We start from the raw sequence: 20,380 nt of genomic DNA on the forward strand, positions 1-20,380 counted from the left end.
GAGCCTCAATCTCCTTCTCTGTAAAATGGGAAAATGTAGCTTATTTACTTCTGCATTGCTGTGAGATTCAAATGGAATTACAGAGCCTTAGGATTAGAAGAGGGTATCCCTAAGATAATATATTTGAAAGTGTTTTGTAGGCCTGTGTCTATGATGCTACTTTTGTTGATTTATCACCGTGGTTCATATTATTATTAGTAGCATAACAGATTGGCTCTTAAACTTTAGCTGTATCAGCATCACCTGGAAGGCTTGTTAAGACACAGATTGCTGGGCCCCTCCTCCAGAATTTCTGATTCAGAAGCTCTAGGGTGGGGCCAGAGGATTTTTATTTCTCACAGGTTCCCAGGCAGTACTGCTGGGCTAGTGACCGCACCTGGAGACTTACACCACCCAGATCTGGAGCTGCCAGGCCCAAGCTGCTGCCTCAGGCCTAGAGAGTGACAGGTGAAACCCACTGACCTTGGCGGAGAGCGGATGTGGATGTGAGTTCAGGGTTATTGTGTGGCCAGAGCTGAGTTGGCATTGGCAACCCTAGGTCAGGGACTGTGATGTCTGGAGTGGGGTGGAGGCAGTCTTTCTGCTCCCTTGGGTCCCTTAGGATTTAAGATGGCCTCTCTTGGTCACCAATTCTCAGGGCTGTGGTATATGGGGCAGAAAGTACCTCTCTTGTAGGATGCTTTGGGCCAAACTTGGATAGACCTATCCACATTGGTGAACTCCTTCATTCTTGAGGCTAACTCAGATCCATCCAAACTCAAGCCCCCTTGGGCTTCGGTAAAGAAATCACCTTCTTTCTTATGATTTTCCAAGGGTGCAGTGAAGGGAGAGTTTCCTTCTGGGGCTGGGCGACCTCATCCTAAGAGATTTCCCGTCTCTCATCCTAAGAGATTTCTTACTTCCTCATCCTAAGAGATTTCTGATTTCCTGCTCCGGTGACATTTCTTCCCCACCCCAGCCCATGTGTGACTTCTCCTTAAATCTCCTTCTTAATTGAGATAAGCAGCCTTTTTTAAAAAATTACCTCCCATTTCAGAAGAGGGCAGGCTGGAGCAAGCTAGCAGCAATTTTCGCACTTTTGGGATCATATTGAATGGCTTGTTAAAGATGCAGATTCCCTGGCTATCCCCTCTAACGTTTTGATTTCTTAGTCTCGAGAGATCTCAGAAATTCTGATGCAGAGGTCTGAGAACTATAACTTAGGGAGATAACCAAAGACAATTTGACTTGCTTTTCAGTCTGTTGACATGCGGTGGATGCTCCAGCTACCCAGCACCCCACCAGCCCCTGCTTGGACAACTGTCCTCATTAGAGTCTGTACCTGAAAGCCTATACCCCATATTTGAGAGACAAAGTCATGGTGTAGGAGGGGAGTGGGGTTTGCTTAATGGTCGCTTTCTTGGTCAGCCAGCTGCAGAGTTTCCATTACGGCCTCTAAAGAGGTCTTTTTACCTGCAGTGTCTTCCATCAATATTCTGCCTTGTATGCACTCTACTCCTGCCTCAAAGCCTGTATGAATCTGAAGTCAAAGTGACTTTTGTAGCCCATACTTGGTTCATTCTCACAACTTCTCTATGAATGATGATGGGTCTTTGGTTTTTCTTTTGCCTTGTATGGCTGTCTGATTAGCTTCCATTGGGCTGATTTTGTCTCTGAAACTATATTGTAAGCATCATGGAGGTTGTGGGATCTACATGGTGTTGAGCATACAGTTATCAATGATTATGGGTAGCTTGGTTCACTGTGATACTTCTGGGGTGGAGTGACAACTGTTTGATACCTGCTTTGACAGATGTCAAAACCATGACAATAAGGGTCTAGAATTGGCTGGATCTCTATAATATCTCTTAGATGCAAAAACATTTTAGGTATAGGCCTTTCAGTATCAATGCCGTCAAATAGTACTTCCAGGGAGAACCCCAGGGCAAGTCTGGGTCCTAACTGAAACCGGTGGTTTTAGCCAGAAATAAACCAGCATCAGGAAGGGAGCTGGTCAAACACTGTTCTACTGCATCAGTGGGTGGCAGAGGCTGCTGGCTAGGACAGAGTTAGCTGGCATCAGTCATGGCAGAAGATGACTCATAAGGCTAGTTGAATGTGTGTGTATGAGTTTGTGTGTGTGAGAGAGAGACAGAGAGAAAAAAGATTCTTACTTGAAACAGCATGCTTCCTGTGTCTCCCGAGGATGTATTTTTTCCCCTCAGATGTTTCTTTTTTTTACATAATAGTCAATGTTCAAGATTGTGTAAAAAAAAAAAATTAGGAAATAATCCAAGAACCCAATATTCAAAAGGACCTGGGCAAACTGTCAGCATTTTGTCAATGGCTCTTTCTAGCCTGGGTTGCTTGTGTGGTGGCGTGCCAGATCCATCCAACAAGATTGCTACTTGCTTTGTCTGTTCTTTGCTCTCAGTCTAAATAACTTCTTAATTCATTCTAGTCCTTTTAAATTTTCATGGCTTGCTGCATTTTGTTAGCTCACTTAAAGTGAGAACATGGAATCAATACAGTACAACCACAGACCCAAAGATGGTTAAACTTACATGAGTCCTTTCTAGATGATCCCATCTGGCCCACAGAGATTGTGAGCTCCTTGGTGTTAGGGTCCTAAGCCCAGGTGTCCCATGTCTGAATTTAATTTTCTTCTTCCAGGTCTGCACCTGACACCCTTGCGATCCCGATTTCCCTCTGCTGTTCCCTCAGCCAAACTGATGTGTGGCCCATAGAGAGAAAAAGGTTTCTCAGGCCTGAGGTAGAAGGAACATTTAAGGACAAGGAGACCGATGCGGAAAGGGGTGTTGTTCAGATTGCATTTAAAAATGGGCTGGGAATAACACTGGCTGTGAAAACATTATCAAAAATCTGCAAAATCAACACTCTTTCTTCCTGGTAAACATGAAAGGCTCGGCAGCTGCACCTCCCTCACATGTGTTTGGCCAACTGCTGCTCGGGACATTGTGCCTCCCTCAGCGGCTTATGGGTGCTGATTGAAGCCAGGATTGGCTCTTTGCTGGATCAAAAGGCGTGTCAATGCTCTGAAATGCCATACCAGTCGAGGGTTCAGTTGAACTGAACTCTAGCATATACCCGTCCATCTGGGTTACATGGACACTCTGATGTCCCTGGTGAGGTTTCACTGCGTCAAGACCCTGGGCAGGCAGAACTGACCCTCCCATTTAGGCAAAGGTGACTTGTGGGCAATTTCTTTCTATCAGGATCTTCACCCTCTCAGTCACCCCATAACCTTATACAAGAGAATTTGTTTATTTCGGAGAATCAGCCCACACACAGGTTTGAAGCAAGTCCAAAAGGAACATTTGCCACTGTATGAAAACTTGTCTCATCTTGCTGCTCTTCGATGAGAACTGGTCCATTACTCCTCCCTGACCCCCCCAAGTTTCCAGCATCACTTGTAGAAAACTTACTGTTTGGAAATTTACTGGTTTCCCAGAATTGGAGCTTTTTGCCTGAGTTTCTTTTAGAGAAAGCTGAACTGCCTTTTTGGTGCTCCTATTCTTCCTCCCCAGCACCCCCCATGTATCCTCATAAGGAGGCGGCTTGGAAATAGTTACCAAGAAGAATGCAGCTGTGTACTCCAGTCTAATTTCCTGGAGTGTGAGCCATGTCAGAGGACTCGGATTCTATTTTTGACATGGACTCAGGGATGTGCTGCAGAGACAGCAGCAGGTGTGCTGATTTCAGTGGAGCATCTAACCAGAAGAGCATCTAACCAGGAGTCTGTGGCTGAAATAGGATGTGGGGGCTGGATGATAATAATGTGGGGGCTACAGATAGATGCACTGTTGGCTGAATTATCAAATCAGATTTACATCCTCAATTCAGGAGGCTTCTTATGGTGTTTAGAATTGTGCCTGGACCTGCCCTGTCTTTCTTCTGAGACAGAGTCTCGCTCTATTGCCCAGGCTGGAGTGCAGTGGCACATTCTCAGCTCACTGCAACCTCTGCCCCGTTGGTTCAAGCGATTCTCGTGCCTTCAGCCTCCTGAGTAGCTGGGACTACAGGTATGCGCCACCACGCCTGGCTAATTTTTGTACTGTTAGTAGAGATGGGGTTTTACTCTGTTGGCCAGGCTGGTCTTGAACTCTTGGCCTCATGTGATCTGCTTGCCTTGGCCTCCCAAAGTGCTGGGATTACAAGCGTGAGCCACCATGCCTGGGTCTGGTCATTTTTGATCAGACACTGGAGCTCCGGAGGGCAGCACTGTGAAGTGGGCAGATGTCTCCAAGCTGGAAGAGAGAGCTGACACTTCAAAGAGTGATCAGGACCTAACAGCTCTTTTAAGATGTGTCTAGCATCTAGGTTACAAGAAAAATCCAGTATGTGTAGGGTGGGAGTGACCTGATTTTAAAAGAAGCTCTTGTGAAAAAAGACTTAGCCATTTTGGATGACCAGAAAAAGGATCAGGCCCTTCTTAGAGGGCTGGAGGAAGAGGTGGTTCTTTAGCATGCTTGGCTAGCTTTGGGTTTGCCTTCTGGGGCAGTTGACTCTCCCGTGTGGGGTGATGTTGGGCTGGTGCCTCAGTAGCAGAGTCACTTGGGTTTGACACTAGCCCTCTTCCCACGAGCCGTCTCTCCTCTAGAAAACTACCCTCTTCCTGATACAAGTCCTCCTCCATGTCTACACTGGCTTCTCCAGGCCTGAGTCAGGGCTTTTCTAATTTCTGAGGGTTTTTCCAACTCAGTCCCAAAGGCTGCAGCTGCCTTTGATGTTGAGAAACAACAACAAAACAACAAGCAAGAAACAAGGCAGCAACATAGGCTGTAGGAGACGTATCAACAGGCTGGGCGTGGCGATGCTTGCCTGTAATTCTAGCATTTTGGGAAGCCAAGATGGAAGGATCGATTAAGGCCAGGAGTTCCAGACCAGCTTGGGCACCATAGTGAGACCCTATCTCTGCAAAAATAAAAGTAGAATTAGCTGGGCGTAGTGGTGTGTGCCTGTAGTTGCAGTTACTCGGAGGCTGAGGTGGGAGCATCTTTTGAGCCCAGGATGTTGAGGCTGCAGTGACCCATGCCTTGTCACTGCACTCCAGCCTGAGCAACAGAGTAAGATCCTGTTGCTCAGGAAAAGAAAAAGTTATAAACAGAATGCTTTGTGTTTTAGTTTATAACTTAAAACTGAGGAACATTTAATTCTATTTTGAAAATATAATAAGAAAGTGATCTTAGTTCCGTATTGCATCAGGTTATAGGTGGCATGGAAAAGGTACAGGTGTGAGAGAGGGGAATAAAACAGGAAGCTGGGGTGGAGAGGAAAGCTAGTGACAAATAGGGTTGTGGGGAGAAGGAGAAAGCAAAGAGAGGCTTGCACAGAAAGAGAGAAACACGCATGAGCAGGCTTGTGAGCCAACTTAGGAAACAGCACAATTTGAGGTGGAACCAATTTGTAATAAGGATCTTCTATGTCCAGAAATTCTGAAAAATCACATCGTTGCTTTCATTTTTCTTCCACTTTAAAAAGAAACAGGGACAGGTTCTTGCTGTGTTGTCCAGGCTGGCCTCAAACTCCTAGGCTCAAGTGATCCTCCCCGGTAGCTGGGACTATAGGTGTGAGCCACTATGCCTGGTAACACCTTTGCTTTCTAAAAACTTTTGACAAACTGACATGCCTACCTGTCCTTGTAGAATGAACGCTTGATATTGACTGATGGTACTATAAGAAGCAAAGACCCAATTTATTTAATAATCTTCAAAATAAAAAGCTTTTTCTCAGGACTTCAAGACAAGCCTGGCCAACATGGTGAAATCCTGTCTCTACTAAAAATACAAAAATTAGCTGGGCATGGTAGCAGGTGCCTGTTATCCAAGCTACTTGGGAGGATGAGGCAGGAGAATTACTTAAACCCGGGAGGTGGAGGTTGCAGTGAGCAGAGATTCCACCACTGCACTCCAGCCTGGGTGACAGAGCAAGTCACTGTCTCGGAAAAAAAAAAAAAAAAAAAGGCTTTTTCTTCCCCAAACAAAAACCTTATTGTTTTAGATGAGCCCAGAGAGTTAAAGAAAATTGTCTGGATTGCTGTATGAATACACACACACACACACACACACACACACTTACATACATATATGTAGAAAAGGAAATACCTCTATATCATCCAGCAGGTTTTTTCTGCGTGGTAATTTTATGACTATTTTTTCTTTCTTTTTTTTTGAAGAGTGAATTATTTTCTGTTTTTAAAAACAGTGAACAGGATTACTTTAATCAGAAAAAGAGTTATTAAGATATAATGCTCTGCTTGAAACATATGGAGAAACAATATTTAAATATAGTATTAGTTACCTAAAGTATGATTTACTTACCTAAAGTATTATTTACCTTTTATAGCTTAAGTTTGGAAATGCATACATTTAGTGTATATTAGCCCTTCCCTGTTTTCTTCTAGCTTTTAAAATTTGTCATTTTTACCAAAGTTACACAGGCATAGGGTTTCAAGAATCACATCCGTCTATAGGACCACAGTCTCCTGCCCTGTCACCTTTAGCTCCCTGCTGCCCCGATGGCAGCCCCTTTAAAATCTTAACTGATTCCTTTGGTATTTGTTTCCACATCTGAAAGTAACCTGTATGTTTTACTACCTTTTGGACATCATCTATTAACTTGTCACGATGTAAGATGAAGATTTGGTTCTCTTTTCCCTTCCCCTCCCTATATACCATCTCCTGGCTTTTTTTTTTTTGGAGGAAGAAAAATTCTATCTTCTCTGAAAATCCTGGGTGTCTTGCCTTATCTGAGAGCGACAAGGTTTCCTTATTTGGAGTAACATGTGCATTCTTTGGCCTTTTGTGATTTTGCCAATAAAACTTTTAAAGTCTGTTCCAAAACTCTAAATTATTGGCTTGAATTGGGCCATGTGTTGCTATGAGCTCTGTAGACCAAATAAAACCAGGGAATCTGGATTGAATTTAAGGCATCTCCTACAGGTTGTTTTATTGGACCAAATTACAGATTACCAATTATTATCCTTTGCTTTGGTCATAAAAATAGAGTTTAGAGAAAATATACCACCCTAGTTCATTGTTTGCTGGCCTCTGGTTAACTTGGGGGTGGGGTTGTCCTAGAAGGCACCTTCTTTGAACTCTCAGTTTCAGGAAACTCAAAAGACGGCTCTTGTTGATATTTGGTGATATATAGGGTTTGTGGGGCAGTGGTAGAGTCCCCCAGCCAGGGACCCAGCTGGATTTGTATACAGTCCCAAGAAGTGTTGCCTTTTCCAGAGGGACTGCTACAATCCAACGTCAGGAATGTGGACTGTTATCTGAGTTTCAACAGTTTCACTTTGTTCCCAGGGCCACCCCCAGTCACCTCCAAATCCTTTATATAATTCCAGAGGCTATTCCTCTGGGCTTATCCTGCTTCCTCTGGTGAATAACTCCCACCTCCTGCTCTTTATTTCTCTATTTATGGGCCTTCTGAGCTCTGGAGAAGACTTCACTGGGACTTACGTCAGTGAGCTAAACATCTTTCTCATTAATGGGCAATGAGAGAAGCCAACAGGGCAATGCTGTCATGGCTTCCATTGTAAGAAACTTGAAGACTCTGAATCTTAAAGTTAGTAGGGCAGTTGGAAGCCACAAGGTTTTTATTTTTTTTAATAGAGACGGGATTTCAGCAGGCTGGTTTCGAACGCCTGACCTCAGGTGATCTGCCTGCCTCGGCCTCCCAAAGTGCTGGAATTATAGGCATGAGCCACTGCACCTGGCCAGAAGCCACAAGGCTTTTACAACTCTACTTGTGTACCTCTGGCATTGAGGAACTCACTCTCTAGGAGCCACGCTTTCCAATGTTGGATGGCTCTTCTCATTGGAAAGCTCTTTCTGCTAATCTGACATTCTTGTCTGGAACTTTCATCTATTTCAGAGGATAGAAGCATTCTTGACGGTGCAGTTTGTCTAACCAGTCAACAACATTACTCTTCCTTTTGTTCTGACATAAGTGGCATAAAATGGAGTGATAGATGCATTTTGCATAGTAACAGGCACTATACAAATGCAGGAAACATTATTGATTGGCTTTTATGGTTTAGATGAGTCTGACTTGAACTTTCAGCGTCATGTACTCCATTAGTTGAGAACATTGCAGTGACCTTTTTTAGGAAACAGTTTCCTAGAGATTTAGTCAGTGTAGAAAAATAACCATATTCAGCCTTTATTCCATAAAAAGTGACAAATATTTATATGTCTGAATAGTCTGGGATGAGTGTGCCGGCTCACATCTGTAATCCCAGCACTTTGGGAGGCTGAGGTGGGAGGATTGCTTGAGCCCAGGAGTCCAGGACCAGCCTAGGCAAGATGTCAAGATCCTATTTCTACAAAATAATAAAAAGATTAGCTGGGCGTGGTGTTGCACGCCTACAGTCCCCTCTACTCGGGAGGGAGGTGGAGGCAGGAGGTTCTCTTGCACCCAGAAGTCTGAGGCTGTGGTGAGCAATGATCACACCAATGCACTCTAGCCTGGGTGAGAGAGTGAGACTCTGTCTCAAAAAAAAAAAAGAAAAATCTGGGCTACTACTTTGCTTAGATGCCCTTTAATTTCTTGTCCTTTCTTCCTTTCCTTTCCTTCCCTCTTCCTTTTCCTTTCCTTCTCCTCCTCCCTCCTTCCCCCTCCCTCCCTCCCTCCTTCCCCCTCCCTCCCTCCCACTTTCTCCCTCCCTCCTTCCCCCTTTCTCCCTCTCTCCCCCTTCTTCCTTCCTTCCCTCCTTCCCCCCTTCCTCTCCCCTCCCCCTCTTCCTCCTCCCCTCCCCTCCCTGCCCCTGACTTCCTTCCTTATTTTATGGTGTCTTGCTCTATCTCCCAGGGTGGTATGATCTCAGCTCCCTGCAACCTCTGCCTTCCGGATTCAAGCAATTCTCCTACCTCAGCCTCTGAGTAGCTGAGATTATAGGCACGTGCCACCACATCCAGCTAATTTTTGTATTTTTAGTAGAGATGGGGTTTCACCATGTTGGCCAGGCTGGTCTTGAACTCCTGACCTCAGGTGATCTGCCCTCCTTGGCCTCCCAAAGTGCTGGGATTACAGGTATGAGCCACTGTGCCTGGCTGCTCTTTAGTTTCTGTGTCCCACTTCTTCCTCTATGTGATCATGTGTGTATGTTTAGTTTTAAAATTCTGTTTTTTTGGAGAAGAAAGATATTAAGTAAGAGCTATACTGTGATACCTTTAAAAATGAAATTCTGAAGTTGAAGATTAAATTCCTTAGACATTTTATTAATTGATATCTTTCAAGAGGAAAAGATCCTTGTTTTATGCAAGGGTTAAGATTAGGCTGTTTTTGATGAAGGGATAGCAGAATGGTTAAGAACAGGTTTTTTGAGTGGTGGCAGCTTTATAATCCCAGGGCCTACCCATTACTCACCTCAAAGTGCCTGTATTCTTTCCCAAGTCCTCACCCATCTGTGACTAGATATGTTTAGGGAGGAGGACCGCTTTTGTAAATACCAGCACAAGTATCTTCTAACTGTATTTGAGTCTTGAAAAAAAATGAGTCTAACATGCAGCTGTTGGCCGGGTGCAGTGGCTCACTCCTGTAATCCCAGTTCTTTGGGAGGTGGAGGTGGGCAGATCATCTGAGGTCAGGAGTTTGAGACCAGCCTGGTCAACATGGTAAAACATTGTCTGTGGTAAAAATACAAAAATTAGCCAGGTGTGGTGGTGCGCGCCTGTAGTTCTGGCTACTTGAGAGGCTGAGGCAGGAGAATCGCTTGAACCTGAGAAGTGGAGGTTGCACTGAGCCAAGATCACGCACTGCACTCCAGCCTGAGTGACAGAGGGAGAATCTGTCTCAAAACAAGAACAACAAAAAAACCAAGCAGCTGTTATACATTCTCCTACCTGCCCTAGGATTTCTCATACCTTTGCCCTCAAATGCTTTCTCTTTGGAAAAATCACTTAGATGCAGTTTGTTGAAACTGGAAAGCAAATTATTCTTTCCATAGTTCTGGCATAAGTGGCATTAGAAATGGTTTTATGAGGCAACCGTAAAAGGATCTGGTTTTCTCAGCATTTAGAAAACTCTTGTTTTCTAAGTACTAAGTGTATTGCCAGAGGTTCAGTTTTGTTTTTCTTATTATGATTTTGATTTATTTGAGTCTGATAGAATGGTATCAGTGACATGAGGAATAATTACAGCATCTTTTGAAATTCTATCCTGGAATCCCACCAGGAACCAACCCAAATTGGTGCCAAGGTACACATAATAGGTTTTAGGTTTTTAAAAATGCTTGTTGGAAATGCTAGGCTTTTTCATACTTAAAGAGCATTGTTTTAGTGGGTGGGGTTCTTTTTTGATCCTCTAAGTTTAAACTTCTTAGTTCAGGGGTGGCCAGTGACCATCCTGTGTTATGAGAGTTTAAGAGGCCTGTGAGAGGCAAGACCTGCACGTGTGTGTGTGTGTGTGTGTGTGTGCACGCGCGCACGCACATACGTGCACATATACACTCACATTTGCACTGTCTTAATTTTGCCAACAAGTTTTAAGCTTTTCTGGACTTGCTGCTTTTACTGAATCTTCAGAGATGCTTGCCATCTTAGGAAATTTAGTGTGATATTCAGTCTTTAAATATAGATAAAAATCATTTGCTTTAAAACACGAAAAAGAGAGATTGGCAGCCGTAAATTAACATGTTAACATTGGTAGATTCTTGTGTTTTCTTTGGGACTTCCTTTGTTTTCTCAGCTTTCTATGATTAACATGTATTACTTTTATATTAGAGAAAATAATTTGTAAGAAAAGCATGGTTGCTTTGAAATTCATTCTCAGTCTGGCGATGGGATAACAAGGTAGAGAATACAGGAGGGATGACAGATTGGAGCTTAGGTAAGTTGGGAGCCAGGGCTGCCATGGGAACAGTTGTTCCTAGCCTTTTTGTCATCAAAGATGCCCTTCTTTTTATACTTACTTATTTTTCTTTTAAACCCCCCTTGCTCTGAAAAATGTCATCTAACCCAACACCATGTTTATTAAGTAGTAATAATATTTCTCCACTCCCGATCAATCGAAGATAGACTTAACTGCCTATCAGAGTTACCTGAGTCTTTATGGAGTTGACATTGTTCCAGCTGAGAGTAAAGATGTCTGGTGTTGGAATTAACTCGTGTTAAACATTCATCTGTATCCTCCACATTCATTTCTACCTGAGTGGAATTATCTGGGTGTTGGACCCAAGGCTGAGGCTCTGCAGTTAGAGCTCTTCTGTGTTTTGGACCCAGAATCCCCATTTTCATTCTGATGCTGGAGGCAAGAAATAGGCTTTTTTTTTGGCTGGGAAATACCTCTTCCAACCCCTTTTGGTCCTAATCTAAATGAGAAAGGAACAAATCCCAACTCCAGCTTCCACATACTTAGGAATAAACCCACTCGCATGGAGTCCCGCAGAACACGGGAGGAGGAGCTTCTGGCACCTCCCAGCTCTGCATTCCAGTAATCTGGTCACCTTTTCTGAACCTCCTGTTGAGGAACTGTGAAAACAAAGAATGGTAACCATACAAGGAAGCAATCCAACTCAAACATAATAAAAATTAATTGAAAATGTTAATAGATCTCTTGTTGAACACCAAAGAGAGGGAATTAAATTATTAATGCAAGAAAAATATCTTTAAGATCCTTTCTCCTCTACCACTTCGTGTCCCATACACGACAGCAGCTGCTCCTCTAGAAACTCCCTTTTACTTTTCATCTCCTCACTCTCCCCAACCCTCCAGGAGTAAGGGGACATAGAAAGCCTCCCATCCCTTTCATCCGGATAGGTAAGGAAGCTAGAGGGGAGACTTCTCTTCTTACAGGATAACCTCAGTTCTGTTCTAAGGATAGGGCGTAGAACAAGAGTTCGTAGGGTTTTTTTTTTTAGTTGGAGTCTTGTTCTTGTTGCTCAGGCTGGAGTGCAGTGGCATGATTTTAGCTCACTGTAACCTCCGCCTCGTGGGTTCAAGAATTCTCCTGCCTTAGCCTCCCAAGTAAGTAGCTAGGATTACAGGCACCTCTGCCACGCCTAGCTAATATTTGTATTTTTAGTAGAGACAGGGTTTCACCATGTTTGCCAGGCTGATCTTGAACTCTTAACCTCAGGTGATCCACATGCCTCAGCCTCCCAAAGTGCTGGGATTATAGGCGTGAGCCACTGGGCCTGGCCAAGAGTTATTAGTTTTTATTGGAACGTGGACCCCTTTGAGAACCTGATGAAAGCTTTGGACACTTTTTCCTGAAAACTCGTATGATAAAAACTAACATTTATGTTGTAGACATTGTGCCAAGCACTTAGGTGTATTACCTCTTTTGATGCTCGTCACAACCCTGTGAGGTGTAGACATTGTAATCTCTGTCCTGCAGATGGGAACACTGAGCCATTGAGATATTAAAGATTTGTCCAGGGATACATGTACAAAAAGTAGTGGAGTCTGCATATAATTTTAGTTGGTGCTCAGGTAAAGATCTTCAGCTCTAGATTATGAGCCACCACCTGCAATCGCTTAAAGACAGAAGTTTGTACATGTAACAGGGTAGCAGGTAGATACTAACCCCCAGGGCTGGTGAGCAACCTGCTTGTCAGGGTGGTGAAGGAAGGGAGAGGCTGCTCTTGGCTTCTGGTTTGCAGAGTCCTCCCTCGTCTTCTTGGACCAATTAGGTAAGTCTGCGTGTGGGTTTCTAAGTGTCTGTGCTTTGCAGTGATCCCACACAGTTATCTAATTGGCATTTAATGTGAGCTGGGAAGTCAGACAATCTGGGCTTCTCTCTTGGTTTTGCTGCCAACAAACTGTGTGATGTGTGGAGTCATTCAGACCCTATGTTTTCATCTGCAGACCAGGGAGAATGAACTCTGTACTTCACTAGGATGGGGAGGGTCTTGCTACAGGGTGAGAAAGTCAATGCCCATAAGGTGTCTTCCTGTGGCCCATAAGTGAATGGCCTGCTAGAAATAGTGTGCGCATCTCTCTCTTACTAAGATTAGGGGTCCCAGAAACTGACCTGTGACTGCTGACCACACTTGACACCTGCAGTTTTTGGAGCTGCAGGGAATGTTTTTCTTTCTCTCTCTCTCTTTCTCTTTCTCTCTCTCTCTTTCTCTCTTTCTTTCTCTCCTTCTTCCCTCCCTCCCTCCCTCCCTCCCTCCCTTCCTCCCTCCTTCCCTCTCTTTCTTTCCTTCTTTTTTTCTTCTTTCTTTCTTTCTCTTTCTTTCTCTCTCTCTCTGTCTCTCTTCCTTCCTTCCCTCCTTTCCTCCCTTCCCTCCCTTCCTTCCTTCCTTCGTTTCTCTCTCTCTCTCTCTCTCTCTCTTTTTTTTTTTTTTTTGAGATGGAGTCTCACTCTGTTGCCCAGGCTGGAGTGCAATGGCTCATTGCAACCTCTGCCGCCCAGGTTTAAGCGATTCTTCTGCCTTAGCCTCCTGAGTAGCTGGAATTACAGGCATTAGCCATGACGCTTGGCTAATTTTTTGTATCTTTAGTAGAGATGGGGTTTCACCAACTTGGCCAGGATGGTCTTGAACTCCTGACCTCATGATCCACCCACCTCGGCCTCCTAAAGTGCTGGGATTACAGCGACTGCACTTGGCCAAGAATGTTTTCTTAGAGCTCCAAACAATGATAAGTAATAATTAAGATTTTGTAATAGCTTGTACCCCCTCTTCTGTCTGTCCTTTTTCCCACCTGTTTGGCCACGACTCCCATGACAAGTATCCTTAAAATCACAGAGCTGTGAAACGGCAGTGCTGGAAAGGAACTTGATCACCTATGGCCAGCCATGCCATTGTGCAGAAATGGAAATAGGCTCAGAGAGGTACAGAAACTTGCCCAAGGCCACACAGCTAATCCATGAGAGTAGAGACTGGGTCATATTCATTGTATTTTTCCTGTTTTCATCCTCACTGCCTCCCAAACTTCCTCAGTGCATGGAGAATGAAGGAACGAACCATTTGCACAAGCAGAGCCATTTTAGAAGTTCTTTATGGTGCTAGGTCCGCAGTTCCTCACATTCAGATCATTGTTAACTTCTCTGAGCACCAAGAGGAATCTGCTGTAGACAGGGACCTGGGAAATACCCCTCTCTATTTACTGCTTTATCCCAGGTAATGTAGAGATGTATATAGCCAAACAGTGTGTTGAGAAGCTTTTGGAGGCCAGGGTGATGTGGTTTCTGGGGCTCTCTCTGCAGCAGAGGTCTAACTTGGATATAAAGATAATCTTTTCTGAAGCTGGACCCAGCTGATCTGAGTGGTGACATTTAGGGCTACTAGGCATTAGGTTCTAGCACCCACCACCTCTTGCCACATGCCAGTGTTCATGGACTTTCTCCTCTTCCCTCTGCTAAAGAGAATTCTGTTTTCTATTACTTAGCTTTCCTAGTAACTCTACCTTCTAAGGAGAAGTTTCTCTTGGTTAGTTTAGTGCCTGGGGCTTTTTCATATGGAGTCAGGGCAATGAGTACAGCTAGTGCTCGACTTACGACCACGATTGGGTCTGACAGACTGGTCGTAACACGATTTGGTCGTAAGTTGAGTAGGCTATATGCACGCGGAGATGGTAGTGCTGCCGGAAGCTGGTCCGCACTGTCGTACGTCCAGCTGGGCAACGTGTTGCGCTGCCAGACGCGGAGCAGTCATGGCTAGCGATTGTGGTCATAAAGTTGAATGGTCGTTAAGTTGCATAGGTTATAAGTCGATCAATACCTGTAGAGGGTGAATTAGAGAAATAGGAAGTGGGGATGGCGAGAGAGGGAGGGAGAGAGAGAGAGAGAGTGAGAGAGAGTGTGTGTGTGTGTGTGTGTGTGTGTGTGTGTGTAAGCAGGTACTGGCATCTGAAAGGGGCCAATACTTGTAGGTGAGAAGAGAGAATGGAGATCAAAGGAAAGGAGGAGAGAGAGGAAAGTTTATCAGCTGGGGTTTAGGGAGAGTGTGGAGATGAAAAATAAAAGGAAGTTTCTAGAGGAGCTGTTTAGGATATTAAGTGATAGAGAAGGAGAAAGCATTTTGAAGATACTTTCCTATGCATTAATAATTTAATTCTCTCCTTTTGGTGCTCAACAAGAGATCCCCTAACATTTTAAGTTAATTTTTATTATGTTTGAATTGGATTGCTTGCTTGTGTGGACACTGGGCTATGTGGAGACCCAGTTATGTTCAAGGGACACTGGTCTGTTCTATCTGAGCTAATGGTGAGGCAGTAGAGGCTGAGAAGCACACTCTGGAAGGTGGGCGCAGGGGGACATGCTCTGTGGGGGGTGGCCCGGGACTGATTTGCTGAAGTCAGCATGTACTTAGTGTTACTTCATTCTGCACAAATCTCAGATCATTTTCCTGTGTTAAAAATAAAGACATATGTCAGAGTTCTCAGATTCAGTGCTTATTTACTTCTTACCCTATCTTCAAAAATAATTTGAGGCAGTTTGAATTTAGTGGGGAAATGTGGCAATTTATTCAGACTGTCTTTTTTCCATAAATAGAAAGGAAATTTGCTTTGAGAAGGAAGAATATGTTGAGTTTCTAGGCCACATTTTACTGACAGAAATATTATTGGGGAAGGATATTTTAATTTTTGTTCTCCAAGAAATTGCTCTTTTGTATTGCTTTGAGGTGGTGGTAGTTTAGCACAGGGAGGATTTTTAAACCAAGGGAAAGAGCAGTGACTGTTTGGCTTAGATAAAAAGAGTGCTTTCTTCTGTTTGTGCCTCCTGGGGTCGAATCGATCTGTGTGCAATGTCTGTCCAACATTCACGTTCATTGAGATGACTTTTTTGAGTGGCTAAAGGCCCCAGAATAAACAGTCTGCTGGGACTTGCAGGTCTGTGCATGGAGCTTCTTTCTGTCGGCTCCTAGAAGGGCAGAGCAACGCTTCTGAGGAAGAGTAGCATCCAGAGGACTGACTTGCAGAGTGTTAAGGCAAGAGTACCAGGCGAGGACAGAAAAAAAGACCCACCTGGTACTGCTGGTAAGTAAATAAGCATCATAGTGTTATTTACTTATTTATTTATTTTTATTTTTAGAGATAGGGTCATACTATGCTACCCAGGCTGGAGTGCAGTGGCTGTTCACAGGTGTGATCATAGCACGTTGCAGCCTTGAACGCTTGGCCTCAAGCCATTCTCCCGCCTCAGCCTCCCTAGTAGCAGGGACTATAGACTTGCACTACTGTGCCTGGCTCCACCAAGGTCTTTTCAGCCCAATGGCCAAGCTGTTGGGTACCTTGAAATTGTCCATATTTTTTGACCACCTCAAGGGGTTTTGTGTGAGGGCAGGAAGTGTCAGCTGCCTTCTGATGTTTGGAGCAATGCCCAGGGCAGACGGTGATTTCCTACCTAGGTTTGAAAGATTTCAGGAAAACAGCCCTCTGCTGGGGAAACGCCTGTGACCAGTTCCTGGTCTCACCATGGGTCACACTTGCCTTGTTCAGGCTGGTCTGTCTGCCTGGCTGGGGAAGTCCCCAGGGAGTCTTGCTGAGATTCGTCACAATTTCTCAGCTGTGTCAATGTTTCTCAAAGTGACTTCTAGACCCCAGGCATCAGGATGTTCTGAGGCACTGGTGGGAAATGTGTATACCTGGACCCATACCAGGTGGACAGAGTCAGAATCTCTGAGGGGTTCGGGCTGCCCAGGTGATTCCTTTTACCCTATAGATGTAAAACCACTGTCCTACTTGCTTCCACTGTGCAGAACTGGACGTTGTGGTTAGTAAATTTGAAGCCAGATGATACTGGACTCAAATTTTGTGTCCTTAAAGAAGGCGGGGAAGGAAGAAGGGCCGGCGGTCTGCAGGTGTTGGGTACCAGCTGTGTGAGAAGATGCGTGGTTGGTGCTTCCAGCTCTGCTCTTTTATTTGTGCTCAGCAGCAGCCCAGGGTCTGGTTGTTATCATGCCTGTGTACAGGGGAGGAAACTGAACATCAGAGATTGAAAGCTTGTTTAACATCACACAGCTGGTAGGTGGAAACCAGCATGGCCAGCCTTCTTGTCTTTTCAGTTATGACTGTAATCCCCACTCTAGAATGACGAGTGTCTCCTTGAGTCTGGCTGTGCAGTAGAAATATGATTTGAGCTACATAGGTAATTTAAGACTTTCTAGTGGCCACGTTAAAAAAGTAGAAACAGACAAAATTAATTTTCACAACTTTTTTTCTAACCCAGTATATCCAAAATACTATCATTTCCATATGTAATTGTATAAAAAAACCTCTCAGATATTTTACATTCTTTTTTCAAATTCTGAGTCTTCAAAATCCAATGTGTACATGACTCTTATAGCACATCTCAAGTCACACTAACCATATTTCAAGGGCTCAGTAGCCACCTGTAGCTGGAGAGGTATGTCCTATCCCGCTGTCCAGGTAGCCAGGGGACAGAGTTTTCTAGATCACTGATTTCCAGGCACCCCAGGATGGATTCATGCTGGACTGACTGCATGCGTGTCACCTGAGGAGCGGATATTAAAATTCCTCCATCAGGCTGGAGCCCCAGGTGATCTTTTTGTATAACTTGGTTGGAAATGGCTGTGCTAAAAACATTCACTGGCAATTTACTTGGATTGTCTGTGACTATGCCCACCCCTTTTCAGGGACAGTTGCATTCCAAGCACGTTCTCTGGGAGTGGGTGGGTGGTGGAGTGGTAAGAAAGGTGGGGGAATGCACACCCTAAGGGCCTGTTCCCTACCTTACTAAATAGAACTCTAGTTTCAGTGGAGAAAAGAAATCATATTTATTTTTCTGGATGTGATCATGCATAAGGGGTGGAACCTTTCCTTTTGATGGCTGAGAGTGGGATCCTGTGTTCTCAGGAAAGGTGAGATGAAAGAACCAACATACTTAGGGGAGAATGAGATATTGTATACTTAAGCTGTGTTCTTTTCCAGTTGTTTGATTTTAAATTTTATTTGCTGACTTAGAGTAAGAGATATGGCCCAACAGAGTTAGAGTCCAGGGGTCTAAACCTCAAAGCCTCAGAGGTCGGGCAGGTAGCATGAGGTGAAGGGTAAGCGATTGAAGACCAAACTGTTAGGAATGTTCTCCTCTCTCACAAAAATGTGATCTTCCTTTTTTCTGGAAACACAAGACTGTTGGCTTTCATTTTCCTGTTTTTGTTAAATATTTCTCTTTTGTAAGAGAAAAAGATAGTGGCAGCCAACACTCACCTTTGGTGTTAGGGAGATGAATCGGCCATGGCCACTTACAGGGCAGCAGCTGCTACCCTGATCCTTCCAGTCGTTATCCTTGAGGCTCAGTGTTACCAAATCCTGTTATTTTTAAGGAGAAGCCACATTTTGAAATTGTAAAATCTTTGGCTTTAGAAATTGTATTGTAATTTAAAAATCATTATAAGGCCAGGTGCAGTGGCTTATACCTTTAATCCCAGCACTTCAGGAGGCTGAGGCTGGCAGGTCACTTGAGGTCAGGAATTTGAGACCAGCCTGGACAACATGGTGAAACTCTATCTCTACTAAAAATACAAAAATTAGCTGAGCATGGTGGCGGGAGCCTGTAATTCCAGCTCCTAGGGAGGCTGAGGCAGGAGAATCGCTTGAACCTGGGAGGTGGAGGTTGTAGTGAGCTAAGATTATGGAACTGCACTCCAGCCTGGGTGACGGAGCAAGACTCTGTCTCAAAAAAAAAATCATTGTAGACTTACAAGAAGTGGCAACAAATGGTACAGAGGGATCCTGTGTGCCCTTTACCCCACTTCCCCAGTGTTAGTATTTTATGTAGCTATTGTACAGCATCAAAACCAGGAAACTGGCAATTGCTGCAATCTATAATTCTTATTCAGATCTCACTTGTGTTATGTGTACTCATTTGTGTGTGTGCATATGTGTATGTAGTCCTGTGCAGATTTGTATAAGCACCATCATAATCAAGAAAACCTTTGAGGCTGAGCACCGTGGCTCATGCCTGTAATCCCAGCACTTTGGGAGGCTGAGGCGGGAGGATTGCTTGAGCTCAGGAGCTTGAAACCAGCCTGGGCAACATAGTGCAACACTATCCCTCTAAAAAATAATAATAACTAATAAGAAAATCGTTGACTTTTAAATCATTCGTGAAATATAATATATTGAAAACTTTGTTTAGGTCTAAAGAACATGCCATAAGCCTGGTGTGGCCTGTTGGATCTCCAATTTTTCAACCTCTATTCTAGTCTAGCCCTTTCTTTCTTTTATCCAGATAAAATTCACATAACACAAAATTCACTGTTTTAACCATTAAAATAGATAATTCATGGGTTTTTTTTTTTTTTAGCACATTCACAAGGGTTTGCAACCATCATTACTAATTCCAGAACGTTTTTGTCACCCGAAAAAGAAGCTCATTTAGCATTCCCATCCCATCCCCCTCTACCCCCTTTCCCTGACAACCAGCAATCTACTTTCTGTCTCTATGGATTTGTCTATTCTTAACATTTCATGTAAATGGAATCATATAGTATGTGACCATTCATGTCTGACTGGGCCTTTTATCTTACAGTGGAAGAGACTTAGGGCCAGAGAAGGAAGGTGAGATGCCCATGATTATACTGCTGGTGAGCGCCCTAGTCTGGACTTGAACGCAGAAACAGTACTCTTTATAACATACCTTTCTGCCTCTCAGCATTCAGATCTTCAGTTTTATGATGATGATGATGATAAGACCACCACCCCAGCTACTTCTTTTCAGTTGGCTTTAGTAAGCATGCATAATAACAAAATATTTCTGTTACTTGTGCTGAGTATTAACGCTCTGAAGGAGTCACTTTGGAAATGGGAATTGTCAAGGAGAAAACAAGGTAGTTTAGTTCAGTGTATATTTATTGAGTGCCTACTATGTGCCAGGCTCTGGGCCAACAAGGATGAATTGGATGGGTCTGAACCATCGAGAGGCAGTCATTTGAGGGAAACAGAGATTAAAGGTAATTACCAGATGTTGAGGGCAAATGTGACTGTGGGGCAGAGGGAAAGGGTATTAGTCCCAGCCTGGGGGTGGGTTGGTGGTGGTGGTGGTGAGGGATAGCTTAAGGGGTAGAAGGAAGCTAACAAGTAATGAGGCAACAGAAAGATGTTCTAAGCAGTAAAAGAGACCTGAGCAAAGATTTAGACATGGTGGATCCAGAGAGCTGGGTCATGAGCTCACTGGTGGTGATGGAGGGCCAAGTGGGGTATCAGAGATATGGTTCGAGGAGTGGGCTTGGGTCAGATCCTTGAGGGCCGTGAAGTCATAGAAGGTCAGATACCCCTGTGGATATCTGAATTTTTCAAGCTGAAGATAGCTGAATGGAGGCAGAGTAAGAGAAGCCAAACATGGGAATTGGGTTTCCTGGGAAATACCTAGGTCTGAGCAGTTGAGGGGGAGTTGGGGGTATATGGTGGTGGAACCAGTATCTAAGTAGCAACAGATTGAGAAGAATCAAGGCAAGAGAAAG

The 20,380-nt window shown here is 44.1% G+C and overlaps 1 protein-coding gene across 30 annotated transcripts in view; it reads left to right on the plus strand.

The window, feature by feature from the left end:
- SORBS1 (sorbin and SH3 domain containing 1) overlaps positions 1-20,380 on the plus strand; it is a 253,867-nt gene that overhangs the window by 45,837 nt on the left and 187,650 nt on the right. The window lies entirely within an intron of this gene.

Source organism: Sapajus apella, unplaced genomic scaffold (assembly GCF_009761245.1).
Source record: "Sapajus apella isolate SASKATOON/1434 unplaced genomic scaffold, GSC_monkey_1.0 scaffold58, whole genome shotgun sequence".
Taxonomy (NCBI): Eukaryota; Metazoa; Chordata; class Mammalia; order Primates; family Cebidae; genus Sapajus; species Sapajus apella.